Source organism: Felis catus, assembly GCF_018350175.1.
Source record: "Felis catus isolate Fca126 chromosome D2 unlocalized genomic scaffold, F.catus_Fca126_mat1.0 chrD2_random_Un_scaffold_51, whole genome shotgun sequence".
Taxonomy (NCBI): domain Eukaryota; kingdom Metazoa; phylum Chordata; class Mammalia; order Carnivora; family Felidae; genus Felis; species Felis catus.
In genome coordinates, this window is record NW_025408510.1 from 55325 (window position 1) to 64916 (window position 9592).

Consider the following 9592-nt stretch of genomic DNA (forward strand, 5'->3'; position numbering starts at 1 on the left):
TGAAGCGCCGCACCCGCTTGGCTTGGGACGCGTCGAGAAGGCTCTTGAAGCGCCCAGCGGCCGCTGCTCACCTCTTCGGCCATAGCAGCCTGAACGGGCCTGAGCCGGTCTTCTCTGGAAGCTAAGCAGTGTCGGGCCTGATTAGCACCTGGATGGAAGAAGGCCTGGGAATACCGGGTGCTGTAGGCTTTTGCTTTTTGCCTTTGGCCTCCTTCAGCTCTCCTTTGGCGTCCGCCGCCCCTCCCCCCTCTCTGCCTGTGTCCCTCTCTCCTTAAGGAGCTTGGCTCCTGGGGCCAAACACACCCCAGCCACTGCTCCCTCAGCCCCTCCCGGGCCAGCAAGTTGGCCTGGCCTGGTTCGGCCCTGTCAGGCGTGGCTGGCACACCCCACCGCAAGTCAGAAGGGGCATGCTCCCTGCTTCCCGCTCCCCTTATCAGGCCAAATCCCTCTGTAATGGCTGGAGGCCACTCCCCAGCCTTGCAATTTCCCTGACACACCACCCACAGGTGCAGGGAGGAGGAAGAGAGGGCGGGGTGCGGTCTCGGTAGGGGTTCGGATGTTGGAGGTTTGGGGTGGGGCGTGTTTATACAAGGACCCAGGAGGGGTGGGAGGCGCAGCGAGATCTCAGATATGGACTATGCCCCAGTCCTGGGCTCCCTGGGTCCTCTACCTCTGCCCTGCCTCTCAGCCCTCATCCCCAGAGCCCCTGGCATTTCACAAGGCCCATCTACGGTATTGGGCTTGGGCTGGTGAGATTCTCTGGGGACGCTCGGGGCTTCCGTTTGGTTTTGAGCCAGGTGGGGCAGACAGGAGGCAATGGCCAGTTTTTGGTTTGCGCTTGCCCTCTTGGTGGGGAGGAGGGGCTGAGAATCTGCTGGGCTGGAAGGCAAGGCTGGTCTTATGCCCCTTCTTCAGCGTCCTGGTTCCAAATTAGCAGCCTTCTTTTTTTTTATGGGTTTGACAGAGGTGTGTTTCCTTCCTGGGTCAGCCAGTAACATATGTACTTTTCAGCCCAGTGATAGAGTGTACAGTTTCAACTTGTAATGGTTTGTTGAAACTATCGATTATTGGACTAAGTGAATTATGTCAGTCAGAAATATACAAGTACCATGTAATATTGTAATCATTCACGGGTTAGAAGTAAAGAATCACCGGAAATAAGAGAGCGAGATCGTGAGGAAGAGACAAAGTGAGAGAGTGAGAGCGAGTAGAGTATCAAGTAACAGACCCTAACTATGATAATAGTTTGATAGTACTAGAGGGAAGGTGGTTGCTGGGGTAGTTTTTGCACCACGTGAAGGAGATTGAAATGTGTACCTGCAAAAATGCACACTGGGTAATTTTTGGACCCTGAAACTACTTAACTCTTTGTATTAACCTTTTGAAATCAAAGAGACTACAAAAAATGCAACTTGAAAAAGAAACAAAATGAAATTAGTACCTGTCCAGTCGTTTAGTAGGTGAATTGCATGAGATTGTAGTTATGGCACCCTTGCCAGGACTGCTGTGGGTTCTGAACTACGTTGGGGGGGGCACGTGGGTGGCTCAGTGAGTTGAGTGTCCGACTTGGGCTCAGATCATGATCTCGCTGTGTGTGAGTTCGAGCCCTTTGTCGGGCCTTGTGCTGATAGCTCAGAGCCTGTGTCTCCCTCTCTCTCTGCCCCTTCCCTACTCATGCTGTGTCTTTCTCTGTCTCTCAAAGATGAATGAACATGAAAAACAATTTGAAAAAAAGAACTACCTTAGAAGAAGTTACAGTGTCCTCTAAGTCACATTGCATCGAGACTCCTCTCTTTCCCGTGCAGAAATAGTTAGCAGTAGTTGTGCAGGTATTGAAGAAGAATGAGGATGACAGTGTTTTAAAGAGAGACAAAGGCAGCTTAACAACGGAAGGTAGTGGGAAGTACTCCGTGCATGCCATCCTGGGCCTGTAGTTTTGACGCTCGTGACGCAAGTCAAATAACAGGTTCATTTTGTATGAATTCCTTTAAAGGCCACCCATCCTTCCTCTGTGTCCAGCACTATATCTTCATTAGTGACCGGGACAAAATGTGATCTGTGCCCATGTGGAGATCACTGCCAATGTGGAAGACAGAGGTGAAAAGGGGGTCCATGTGGTTAGTAGGGAAGGGAGACAGCATGGGTCATTGAGAGCAGAGACCTGCACTTCAAAGGAAACTTCCTCCAAAAGGAAAATTGGCACGAAGGTCTTGGAAAGGAATGAATTAGAGCTTTTGGAAAAGTGTTTTTATATTGAATAAAAGATGTGTTATCATCTCACCTGTGTATTTATTCCTGGAACGAAGGTTTAAACTGGAGGGGATCGGGTATCTATCTGGCAATTTGTCTCACCAAATTATAGCATTGTGGCAGAAATCTGCTAGGCCTCTTTAGTTTTTCCAAGGACTTCTCTATTCCTGTGACAATCAAGTCATTCTCTTTGGAAACCTCCATTGGGTCCTCTTCCTTATTGACTTTCCTTAGATTTTGAAGCAGCTTAACCCAACCAGGTTACATTTGCCGGTAGCTTTCTGTGTTCTTTGGAAAGACAAAATAAGGCTGATGAAGGAAATAAGAATCCTGGCATTCAAGGGCAATCACAGCCTACACTGTTTTTCTACCTTAAGCATTATTTTCAGAGAGTGGAATCACAATGTGAGTTTGGCTTTTTCGTTGGGCAAACTGTTTTGTTTCTGTTTTTATTCTTATTTTCATTTCAACTGGGTAAACCCTACTTCGTATCTTTAAATATCCATTTACATTGGTTTTTATTTTTTGTTACCCTACTCCTCCTAGGGAAAAATCTTCACCTGCTGCCAGCGCCCTTAATAGTACACATAAATGGGAACAACAAGTAGCCATAGAAGGGGGAGCGCTTGCTGACGTTGCTTCTTTAAAAAGTCATAACAGGGTGGCTGCACCAGTTTGTATTGTGACCAGCAGTGCAAGAGTGTTCCCCTTTCTCCAAATCTCACCGACAACGGTTCTTTCTTGTGTGGTTCATTTTAGCCATTCTAGCAGGTGTGAGGTGGTCTCTTGTCATGGTTTTGCTTTGCATTCCTTAATGCACAGTGATGTTGAGCATCTTTCCATATGTCTGTTAGCCATCTGGAAGTCTTCTTTGGGAAAGTGTCTATTCATGCCTTCTGCCCATTTCATAACTGGGCTGTTTGGTTTTGGGTGCTGAGTTTGATAAGTTGTTTCTAGATTTTGATCCTAACCCTTTATCAGATACGTGTCTTGCAAATATCTTCTCCCATGCTGTGGGCTGCTTTTAGTTTTGTTCATTGTTTCCTCCACTGTGCAGAAGGTTTTGTCTTGATGAGAATATTACTCAGCCATCAAAAAGCATGGAGTCTTGCCATTTGTAACTATGTGGATGGAACTAGAACGTATTGTGCTAAGCTAAATGAGTCCATCTGAGAAAGACAAAGATACAATTTCACTAGTATGTGGAATTTAACATATGAGAAGGTGAGGAAGAGAGGAGAGGTAGACTTAAAAAAATTTTTTTTAGTTTATTTCTGAGACAGAGAGAGACAGCATGAGTGGGGGAGGGGCAGAGAGAGAGGGAGACACAGAATCCGAAGCAGGCTCCAGGCTCTGAGCTGTCAGCACAGAGCCTGACGCGGGGCTCAAACTCACAGATTGACATCATGACCTGAGCCGACGTCAGACACTCAACCGACTGAGCCACCCAGGTGGACCTAGAAAAGAGGTAGACTTTTAATGATAAAGAACAAACTGAGAGTTGATGGAGGGATGTGGGTGGGAGATGGGCTAGATGGGTGGTGGGTACTAAGGAGGGCACTTGTGATGAGCACTGGGTGTTGTACGTAACTGATGAATCACTGAATTCGACTTCTGAAACCTATATGTTAACTAACTAAAATTTAAATTAAAATAAGAAACAGAAATCTAAAGAGCCCACTCCCTCGGTCATGGTCCATTAAATGGTTTTGACAACAGTGTGTGACATTCTCTCAGGCACCATCATTCTGGATGCTGTATCATGGTCCTGTAGCCAGAGGAATTGGATCCTCTCTGAGAAGGAGGCGTCCCATTCAGGGCTCTTAGAGAAAAAGCAGAGATGACACATGCCTACATGAAAGTCTGTGCAAATCCCTAGTCACTGTCTTTGCTCTCCAGAGTCAGACCCCTCCCCACCGGAATCAAAGGTGATGGCAACTGAAATCATGGCAACAATCACCCTCCAGTAAGAGAGTCGAGGCCCCTCTCGCTACTGAAAAATGAGTGCCCTGATCTCTAATGCACAACAAGGGGTCTAGTTTCAGGAGTGTGATGAGTTATTTTTGCTAGTTTTGTGGATGAGAAATTACACCAAACTCATCGTCCTATGTTCACTTTTCTAATGACGAGTGAGGCTGGATGTTTACCACTTCCTGCCATTTCCAAAATGTAGCCACTGTTCTCAGTTCTGGGTGAACCTGCTGAACACACTCTCCTGGACATCCCCCGGGGACACAGACAGTGATCTGTGTCCAGTCAGGAAACGTCACTCCTTGTGAAACCACTAAGCTGTTAGTGAGGGGAGCTCAGTTTCCAGATTTCAGGACAGAAATTCTGTCACTTACTTCATACTTGCTTTGTCTCGTGTTTGTTCAATCCCTATGTCTGTCTACTCCTCTTTCTCTCTCTCTGTCTCTCTCCTTCCCTTTTGTCTCTCTCTCTCTCTTTGCTCTCTGTCCTTATTTGCTCCCTATGCCTCTCTGCTAACCCTGGAAATGGGAAATCAACCCTTGCTTTAAGAGCTACTATATGAGAACATAATAGAATAGTAAGAAGCAAGTTTCCAAGTCGAAAGATTGAAATAGGCTCTCAGTTGCAACCGAGTTCTGACACTGTGTGAGTGAGCTTGGAAGGAAAGTATCACCCTTTGGAGTCTCCGTTGAGACCACAACCCTGGCTTCATAGAGACTTACTTTGAGGCAGGGTCACACAACTATGCTCTTCCTCTCCTACAAAAATTGTGAGCTATTCAATATTTGTAATTTTAAGGTTCTAAATATGTAGACAATTCTGTCAGAGAGGAATGGAAAGCTAATAGTCTGCCAGGTCCCAGCATCTGGTCTATGCTCTGGCTCCTCTCTGCCTCTCCCCTCCCAGGATCCCACAGCCACATTATCCACCTTTCTGATGTGTCTGGACAAACTCGATTCTATCTCCTATTTTTGGCCACAGCAATATCTTCTCCTGACACATTGCAGACAGGGGCAGGGTGGTTCCCTCTTGTCATTCTGGTCCCAGCAGATGTCACCTCCAGTGACTCCCCAGGCTGTCCTCACAGCACACTTGTTTTTTTCACTATTAACAGTCCTTGAACCCCTTCCCTTTTTATTGGGACAAATCTTGTCTTTCATACCTTCGTTCATCTCCCCACCAGACTGTGGAGACCTGGCAGGCGGGGACCGCTTTGTCATTGCCAGCTTTTCAGCTAGGCCCACCAGATGCCCTAGCACAAAGTGCGTGCTTGGAGCAGTTACTGAATGAAGAAATTGAAGGACTGTGGAGCCCTCTGTCTAGATTTAATGGGCTTACTCTGTGGAGATAACTGCTACTCATGGGAGATTCCTATGGTATCTGAGGCAGGGGGATTCCAGAATGACCTCTGCACGAACTTTCCCTTGTTCCGTTCCTCCAGCAAGTCTCAGTGTGCACCACGGACACAGGAGGCTGCCTGTTCCCTGGTGCCCGGCGCTAGGACTGCAGCCACAGGCATGAAGACCACCAAACAGAATCAGCACCGACCCCAGCTTAACCTAATCGGACCTAAACCTAAGCTAACAGGCCTTCAAAGGTGCCTGAGTAAAGCTCATAAGCCGCACGCCCAAAAGCTGTGCTATGGACCTCAGGTTTCTGTCGTTCCCCTTTGTCCATCCCCAGTGTATACTCGTGACTCGTGAGGCATCCTCCCGTCGGCCAGCAAAATGAACCCCTGTTTCCCAATGAGGAGCCCGGGGACCCCGGACTGTTACCGGACTTGGGCTCTGGCGTCAGTGTACAGGGCTCTGACATGTCCTTCCCTATCCCCACCCCTCACCGCCCCAAGTCCCCAAACCTCTCTAGGCTCTAAAGGCTTCAGCAAGCATCAAGTCCTTCTCTAGTATCTCAGAACACAGTGAGGCATTGATCGAGAACCAAGGCCAGTTGACACTTTATGATTTTACAGAACTCAGGAGAAACCCACTGGCAACACAACTGATTATGGGAGAACACCAAGGCCTTTTCTTCTTTAGCTATTGTGAAACTACTGGGAGTTAGTTCATCATAATTCCAGGTGCCTAGAGAGGTGGACTGTAGGACCCTAGTCCTTTCCTCTGGAGGCTGGGTTAAGGATGGTCCTGGGTGCAGCAGAAACCTACAAACATTAAGAATCTCTTGCCCGTATTTGGGCCTTTGTGCATGCAGCTGTGACAATGGATGCTGCTGCCCCATGGCTGTGCTCTCTCTCACCTGTTTCTTCTTTCTGTCTTGTTATTGCCCAGTGTCCAGTCCCTCGAACATACCTTTCAGTGTGTGTGTGTGTGCCAGTGCATATGTGGGAATTAGAATAGCAACGTGAACTCAAATAGACAGGAAGTGCTGACATGATTTCTCCTAGAATATTTGTCTCTCATTTTTAGAGCAAACTTGATGGGAGAGCTTTAAGCTATTGCCAGTTGCACCAAAGATACTTTGTCAGTTACATGGAAATTACCCTAACGGAGAGGTATAAACTCTGTACTCTGAAATCTCATGAACGAAATGCAAGAGGGCACAAAGAAATGGGAAACCTCTCCATGCCCATGGTTTGGAGTACAAATGGTTAAAATGTCTACACTACCCCAAGCAATCGACACGTTAGCGCAATGCCTATCAAAATACCACCACCATCTTTCACAGAACAAAAGATCCTAAAATTTGTATGGAATGATAAGAGTCCCCAAATAAAGAGATGCTAAAAACCAAAGCAAAACTGGAGACATCATTGTGGACATATTACAAAGAGGACTCAAAACAAACAAAAGAAATAAAAACAAAACAAACAAAAACCTAATGATTTATTGTGACTGACTCACTTATTCCAAGAATATTTCTTAGTTTCTCTTTAAGCTTCTACCTCAGCAGTAGTCGAATAAAATCTAATGTTTGCCACTCAGATATTTAGAATAAATGAAGGAAAATAGGACAGAAGAATGTGCTGTCATGAAGATTCAACATTTCTTTATGACATTTTCTACTCACAGGTGTTTCTAAATATGCGACCTCCTCATTTCTAGGGGATAGGAGAACGTGACCCCATGCAGGAACCACAACTGACAGACTGTCTTTCAAGTGAATTGAGATATTTCTATATTTCTGTCAGATATCACTTTCCTCTTTGGCAATCCCACAGAAGTACTCACAGCTCAACCATTGGGAGACTTTGCACTTTAGCAACATAGGTTATTGTAAAGTCTATGTGGCCAGAGACATAAAAACACACAGTGATGTGTCCCTGTGTGATGAATGCAGTCCAGAAACAGGTGTCATGCTGCAAAGCAATCAGGTTAGATGTTAAAGAGAATAGAGAATATAAGACGCTAATGCAATTCAAAGCAGGTGGTGCTGGAAAGCGCCCACCTCACTTCAGGGTCAAGAAGAGACTGGGATCAGGGGCCAGATTCAGGAGCAACTGGTCTGTCCTCAGACAGTGACAAGAAGCTCTAGGCGAGCTCCCACTCGGTGGTGTGCTACCCCACAGCAATTCGTTTGCCATGTTGGGGAAGAAAGGTTGTCCTTGCATGCCTAAGAAGTCAGGGCCAGGCAGGATTGTGTTGGCTCAGATGGTTACTTCCTGCTCTCTCCCAACCTCCTGGAATGCCTGTGCTTCCTGAGTTCTGAGATGCTAATGGTTTGTCCAAGCAAAGTGCATACCTTGCCTAAGGAGGGAGAAACAAGAATCTCCATAAATAAAGATCAGAGACCATCTCCAGGGACTTGGGGGTCAGCCAGGAGCCAGATAAGATCCTTCAAATCACCACTGCTCTATCGCTGAAGGAAAGGAATATAAGAAAGTGATAGCCCTTTTACATACAGGGCTCCTAAGTGTAGCGACTGGGGGTTCCCCTGAGGCCTGGCCCACTGAGGTTAGTGCTGACACCAACCTGGCCCAGGAAAAAGTGCTAGTGACTTCATTGGAAGCTTTATACCATTTTCTTCGGTGAGAAAGACATCTGGCCTTCAGTGCATCCCTTCAGATTCCCTTGCTCTTTCATTAATGAGGATATCATTATGGGACATTCACAGACATAATCTAGGAGCATTTTCTGACGGTAATCATGGAGTTGTGACCAGTTGCCAGGCATCTAGGATGGCCTGGGCAATAGGAATCCATGGGCCTCCTCTGCAAGACCTACCTTGGCCAAAGATGTCATCGGGGGTCGGAACCGTTCAGCCCAAGAGGCTTGCTTTGTGCACAGGGGCAGAGGAGGTTCGGAAGGATCCGATCTCCTTTCTGGATCAAGGGCCTAGGGCCATGTTGAGGAGCTACGGGGCTGTCAGTCAGACAGTGCCCAGTCCTTCCCGGGGAGCCTGCACTCACACCGTGTGTCATCACATAGCACTTAATTTCTGATATCGAAAAGGAAAGGTTGACCTCCTGCCAGCAAGAACTCTGTGTCTGGCTGGTTTCTGTTGCCATGGGACCATTGCCCTGCTGTCTACCCACCCCTTTCGGGAAAGCCTGAGCTACCTACCCCCTGAGACAGGGGTCGTGCGTGTAAAGTCGGTTCACTGAGAAGGTTGGGGCACAACACTCCAAGACTAAAATACCAGAGCCTGAATCTGAAGACTTGCCAGGAGCAAGAGCCTACCTTGTGAGTCACAAGGGCCTCTCTATCCACAGATGGGAATGGCTTGAAGCCTGGCCAGAGCTTGACACTTTGCTGACCATATTGACGTTGGGCTGCATGACGCTGCTCACGGGACTCCCTGGTACAGCTAGTGGGTGTTCCATTTCTCTTCAGGCCACAGGTCTTTTTCACTCCTTGGAACCCACACTTGCCCAGGGAGTTGTGCTGGTAACATCAGCTCCAGCTTCTTTCTGTTTTCACCTGAGATGAAGAACCTTAGCCCTCAGTGTATCTTTTCAATTTTCTTACACTTATCCTCACTGTGTGTTCATTGGGAGACATTCGTGCTGGAGTCGGGCAGCCTTTGTCTCCAATTTTATTGGTGGAGTCTTGCCAAGTTCCCATCAATTTGGAATCGCTTGAGGAACTGATGCTCTTCTGGTGTCTGCCAGGTGTATCTTGGGAACAGGAGGTACTGGGGACATGAATGTGTGAAGCACAAGAGGCTTGCTTGTGGGTAGTGGCAGGTGATATTGGGAGACAGTTGGCCTCACTGCTGTGGTAAAAGTTGATAGAGATGTGGCCTTTAGGGCCAGTCAGAAGGAAAAAAAATAATCACATAGATAGGGCTAGCTAGTCTTTTTTTTCATACTTTACTGATAAATTAGCTTCCATACAACACCCAGTGCTCATCCCAACACGTGCCCTCCTCAATGCCCATCACCCATTTTCCCTCTCCCCCACCACCCATCCACCCT

At 47.2% G+C, this 9592-nt stretch overlaps 2 protein-coding genes across 11 annotated transcripts in view; both read left to right on the top strand.

Annotated features, from left to right (window-relative positions):
• Positions 1-9592, top strand: part of LOC123383605 (liprin-alpha-1-like) — a 180937-nt gene that overhangs the window by 36623 nt on the left and 134722 nt on the right. The window lies entirely within an intron of this gene.
• The window catches only part of LOC109497146 (liprin-alpha-1-like), a 43420-nt gene that overhangs the window by 22805 nt on the left and 11023 nt on the right, over positions 1-9592 (top strand). The window lies entirely within an intron of this gene.